The 6,379-nt window shown below is 38.9% G+C and overlaps 1 pseudogene; it reads right to left on the bottom strand.

Annotated features, from left to right (window-relative positions):
* Positions 1-3,667: 3,667 nt before the first annotated feature.
* Positions 3,668-6,080, bottom strand: LOC149161595 (L-type lectin-domain containing receptor kinase SIT2 pseudogene; annotated as a pseudogene).
* Between the last annotated feature and the right edge of the window lie 299 nt (positions 6,081-6,379).

The following is a 6,379-nucleotide window of genomic DNA, read 5'->3' on the forward strand; positions in this document are numbered from 1 at the left end:
AAAATTTTAAACATGTTTACTTTTTACTAAAGTTAATAAAATTTAATAAAACAAATTAAAAAGGTCAATTCAATGGATAATAAATTTACCTTCAACAAAAAAATTCATCACATTAAAATTCTAAATCAGTTAAAATTGTAAACATGTTTACTTTTTACTAAATTCAATACCATTTCGTAAAACATAGTAAAAGGGTTAATTCAACATGAAGAATAAAAAATCATGCTCCAAAATCTTTTAATATTTCCTTTAATTAATATTTGTAAAATTAATCTTTAAAAGGAAAACCATATGCTATGGATATGTTAAAATATCTAAAGACATAAATATTTTCCACATCAAAATTATAACATTTGAAAATTTTGTTATCATGCCATGTAGAAAATATCATTAAATCTAATATTAATATTAATATATTAATAGTATAAATTTAATAACTTAGAATTAATACAATATTAAACTTAATATAATATTAAATTTGATATATTTTAATATATCATGATATATGTTAACTTTAGATATATATGGGAGGGAAGAACAAAAAGTGATAGAGATGTAGAGATAGAGGGAGTGAGAGGAAGCAAGAGAAAGGGAGCGAGAGAAAACATGAGAGAGGACTTGAGAGACAAGAGGAGAGAGGGAGGAAAAGAGAAATAGAGTTGGAAGGAAAGAGAGGGAGGTAAGAAGAATCACATACAGAGAGAAAAGTGGAGAGATAGAGGGAGTGACAAGGGAGAGATGGAGAGAGTGTGTATATGTTTGGGGGTGAGTTAGAGAGATAAAGAAGGATAAAGAAAGAGAAGAGGGGTAGAGAAAGAGAGATACTGACAGATTTGGACGACGGAGAGAAAGACAAAGACAAAGAGATGAGGGGGAGAGCCAGAGGGAGGCAGGAGAGAAATGGAGAGAGTAAGGATGTGAGAGAGAGAAGGAGAGAGCAAGGGGGAGAAAGAGGGAGGTAAGAATAAAGACACATAGAGATAAAGGTGGAGAGAGAGAGAGGGAGTGATAAGGGAGATGGAGAGAGAGGGAGAGAGAAGAGTAGGAGGGAAGAGAGATAGAAGGGGGTAGAGAAGGAGAGAAGGTGAAGAGAGAGAGAGAGAGAGAGAGAGAGAGAGAGAGACGAAGAGGGAGGGAGAGATAAATAAATATGGAGAAAGAATGTGTATGTTTTGGGGGTGATATAGAGAGAAAAACGAGAGATGGAGAGAGATAGATATATAGATGGAAGGTGAAGAGAGGGAAAAAGAGAGGTAGAGAGAGTGAGAGATAGTCAGGTATGGAGGGAGATAGTTAGGTGTTTGGGGGGGGGGGGTGAGAGGGAAGATATAAATATAAATATAGGTATAGATGGATGGGGGAGAGAGGGAAGAAGGATTGTTGCACTAAATGAATTAATTTTAGTGTAGATGGCGATTTCTAATCCTATTTGATTTCATGCATTGCATGAGATAATTTGAAGGAGAGGGGAGAGAGAGAATGATAGGAGTGAGAAAAGGAGAGAAGGGTAAGAGAGCGAGAGGGAGACACAAAGATGGAGGGGGGAGAAGGGGGGAGAGGTGGGGAGAGAGAAAAGAAGAGGAGGAGGGAGATAGTGATAGGGTTTGAGAGAAAAGAGAGAGAGGGGGGGGAGAGGGAGAGAGAGGAGGAGAGAGGGAGGAAAAGGAGATGGATTTGGAAGGGGAGAGAAGTTGGTAAGAAGAAAGCCATACAAAGAGAAAAGGGAAGTAAGAGAGGGGGGGGGGGAGTGAAAAGGAAGAGATGGAGAGAAAGTGTGTACGTTTGAGGGTGAGATAGAGAGACAAAGAAGGATATATGGATGGAGATATAGATATAGATGAAGGGGGGAGAGGGAAGAATAATTTTTTCACTAAATTCATTGAATTCATGGTAGATGGTGAGTTATAATCCTCTTTGATTTCTTGCACTAGATACACTGTTTTCAGTGTAGATGTTGATTTCTAATGATATTTGATTGCTTGCACCAGATGTATTGATTTCAGTGTAGATGTTAATTTCTAATCTTATTTCATTGCTTGCACTAGATTAATTGATTTCAACGTAGATGTTTTTTAATTCTATTTGATTGCATGCACTAGATGCATCGATTTCAATGTATATGTTGATTTATAATTCTATTTTATTCCTTGCACTATGTGCATTGATTTCAGTGTAGATGGTGATTTCTAATTCTATTTGATTGCTTGCACTAGATGCATTGATTTTGGTGTAGATGGTGATTTCTAATCTTATTTGATTTCTTGCACTAGATGCATCGCTTTCAATGTAGACGTTGATTTCTAATCCTATTTGATTGTTTGCACGAGATGCTTTGATTTTAGTGTAGATGTTGATTTCTAACCATATTTGATTGCTTGCACTAGATGCATTGATTTCAATGTAGATGCTAATTTGATTTCTAACCATATTTGATTGCTTGCACTAGATGCATTGATTTCAATGTAGATGCTAATTTCTAATCTTAATTGATTGCTTGCACTAGATGCATTGATTTTAGTGTAGATATTGATTTCTAATCTTATTTTATTGTTTGTATTAGATTCATTGATTTCAACATAGGTGTTCTCTAATCTTATTTGATTGCGTACATTAGATGCATTGATTTCAGTGTAGATGATGATTTCTGATTTAATGTAACTCAATGTATGATGGTACATTAACTTAAAGTGATTGGATTAACAATGTGCATTGATTTCACTGTAAGCACAAAAAATGATTCACAATGTGCATCAATTTTTGTGTTATAGTAATTCAACCCATTAATATTGGAGAGCAAGAGAGACAAGGTATGATGTTTACTACAATAGATCAAGTTAAGGAATTGAATGGTTTACATGTCAACTGTCCTTTTCATATAATCGATATGAAAAGATGGAAAAACCAACAAATAATGTAAATATTTTGTAAATATGGCCACTCATTAAAAAAAATCAAAATTACATTATTTCTTGACAAACAAACTAGATAAAAAAATAAATAAATAAATAAATAAATCAAAATCAAAATATTTTGAAGGAAATAAATTATTTCAAGGAATGAAACAAATGATTTCAAGAGTAATATTGATGCAGTAAATTATTAAAACTACTCTTCAAAATATATTTAGTAATATGTGGTAATACATAGACTATTAAGGATTATTAATTGTCAAAAGTTGCAATACCTAAAATTAATTAAATTAAATTAAGTAAATGTTTAGTATCAATCCTCTTGCAAATTATTGACAAGATTGTTTTTCTCTTTCACGAGCAACTAATTACTAACAAATAATTACATACACATATAGAAATATAACACAATAATTGTAACATTCATGAACATTACCATCCAACTCCAAACACATAAACACATAAACCAGTATGAATGATATAGTCATATCAAACAAAGAAAACATAATGTAAATTTCAAAGTGAGAAGTTTATCTCAAACATATACATAATAATAATAATCTAAAATGTGTCAAACATATACATAATAATAATAATAATCTAAACTGTGTCATTGTTGCTAATGAGCCAAGATCCATCTATCATGCCCCTAGAAGGATCAAATTCCTCATAAACCTTTTTTCAAATTCTACACTCTAAAAAAAAAATTAGACATAAAAAGATTTGATTCTTCTCACAATAGATCCTTCTTAAAATGAATCTAGATTTGCTGACTAACAAAATAATATCTTCATAAACACACCTTATTCCTGCAATTTTGCACATATAATATCTTCATAAACACACGTTATTCCTAGAATTTAGCACGTAGATCACTATTGCATATTTATATTATATACCGTTAGACGGATCAAACGTCACTCTGTAATGTTTATTGAACAGATCCTCATGGTGAAATTGTTTGTACGGTTTGATAGTTCTGGAAAAGCACCGTACCACCGGCACAAATTTTCAATCATCAACTCTTACAGACGACTGATCCGACAAAATAGAAGTAGGCTCTAAGAGTTATGAGAAGCCGAACTGAGCGCGAACCTTCTTTCTGACTGCCTTTTGCTCGACACTTTCTGCAAAATCTCATTAGATGAGTACCTGAAAAGGCCTCCCGGAGAGAGACCGCTAATACTGATCATGTTAACCCAATCTTCTCGGAGGTCAGGAAGAGGAGCTTCGCCTTCCAGTATTTGACAAATATGGCGAATGCTCATCCTGTTCTCCGGATCTGGATGGGAACACAGCAACCCCAATTTGAGTACCCTCTCCATCTCCGTCACATCATATTCTTCCCCTAACTTCGGATCCACCACTTCCAGCAGCTTCCCCTTGCTGTACAACTTCCATGCCCACTCCGCTAATAATATCTCCTCCGCGTCCACGGATGGATCCACCGGCTTCCTCCCGCACGCGACCTCCAACAGCAGAGCCCCAAAGCTGAACACGTCCGAGCTGGGAGTGGCCTTCCCCGTGTGTATCAGCTCCGGTGCTATGTACCCTATCGTTCCCACCACATGAGTCGTTTCAGGATTCTCGCTGTGATCATACAGCCGCGCCAGGACGAAGTCTCCAAGCCGCCCATTCAGTTCCGAATCAAGAAGCACGTTGCTTGACTTGATGTCTCTATGGATGACCCTCTTCTCCCATTCCTCGTGCAGATACAGCAACCCTGCCGCCACGCCCTTGAGGATCACGTATCGCTGAGACCACGGGAGGACCGTGGTCGGGTTCCCGAAGATGAATTTATCCAGGCTGAGGTTCGGCATGTAGTCGTAAACGATGAACAGCTGCCTGTGCCGCCTGCACCACCCACGGAGCTGAACAAGGTTCCGGTGCTGCAGGCGGCCCATGCTTGATATCTCTGCCACAAATCCCTTCATTCCCTCACCGAACTCCTTCGTTATGCATTTCACTGCAACTTCCTGGCCGCTGCCCGGGAGAATGCCTCTGTAAACCCTGCCGAAACCCCCGCACCCCAAAATGTTTTCGTCCCGGAACCCCTTCGTGGCCATCCTCAGATCCTTGTAACTAAATCTATGGGGCCAGAAATCTCGTTCCCATTCTTCTACCATTTCCCTGGAATTCGCTCTTTGAAGAAAAACAGCGACGGCTACAAGCAAGAAGAGAACCAGAGCTGCCAATGTAACACTGGCTATGACTCCCCGGCTTAGATGTTGGGAATAAGTGTCAGCAAACGAAGGCAGACGCGAGATATCGAGGTTTGGTGCCTTACCTTCGGTGGTGAAACTCCACGCCAGAACGTAATGGTCTCCAACCAAATTCCCTGTTGCCGCTGAAAAGCCGACGAACATCTTCTCTTGCAGAACGCTGTGCAGATCGATTTTCAGAGATATCAGCGGTGTCTGCGGTCTGGACAAGCCGGCCAACGTGATCGTAACATTGAGGCGGCTTTGAATATGATCATAATCGATCCAGGCCTGTATGTTCCGTCCGCTCTTGAGGCTGATTACATGGAAGTCCTTCCCATTCCAATACCCGGCAGGATTGGTCTTCACAGAGAAGATACTGTTGATGTGCACGCCCACGTGGTTGTCGTCAGTATCATTGAGATCCACACTACGGACCGTATCGAACTCCACTGCGAACAAGTGATTGTATGGCTTCCCGTTGCTGGTGTTGTTAAGCAAGCCCAGATAATCGCCTGACAGAGCGCCCATGAAAGAGGTGTAAGGGGTGAAGATGAAGGCCATTCCCTTCCCGCCTCCGTCAGCGCGGGGATGCACCATGCTGAAAATAAAAGTAGTGCTGAAGGAAGAAAGCGTCTTGTTTGTTTTCATCTGCAGAGGAATTGAATACAGCGCGCGGCCGATGATGGAATGCGAGTGATTTGTGAGGGCTAGAACGGATTTGGAGCGGATAACTGAAGCACCCGCTTCCAAAATCAAGTTGGTTCCATTAAATCCGTGGAACGCGAAACTGGTATGTGGATGATCCTGTGCAGGGATATTGCGCGCTATGACGAGGGTGCTGAAGGCTATCAGAACAAGGCTGCGCCATGTAAACATCCCAACTGATTCTTCAGCCTGAGACAAATTCTTCGTCTGAGAAGGAATAAATGGATTGATAGTTTGATCTTAGACGGATGACTTATGTATTAAAACACTCATATAATCCCATTTAAAAAGAAAAAAGCTCAAAAAATTATTTGCTAGGCAAAATAACGACCTCTGTAAACATTCACCATATCTGCACTCTATCGGATAAGATGAGCAGGCCTTTCGCTTGGCCACAAAATAATATTTGACTAGAGAAAATATCTACACTTTTGGCCACAAAATAATATTTGACTAGAGAAAATATCCACTCTGATCGGATAAGATCCAGGCCTTCGCTTGGCCACAAAAATAATATTTGATTAGAGAAAAGAGAGTAGCTACTTGTGTTTTCAAAAGTCA

This window comes from Pinus tabuliformis, chromosome 5_2 (assembly GCF_031772625.1).
Source record: "Pinus tabuliformis cultivar Carrire ecotype Pingquan chromosome 5_2, CPIR1, whole genome shotgun sequence".
Taxonomy (NCBI): Eukaryota; Viridiplantae; Streptophyta; class Pinopsida; order Pinales; family Pinaceae; genus Pinus; species Pinus tabuliformis.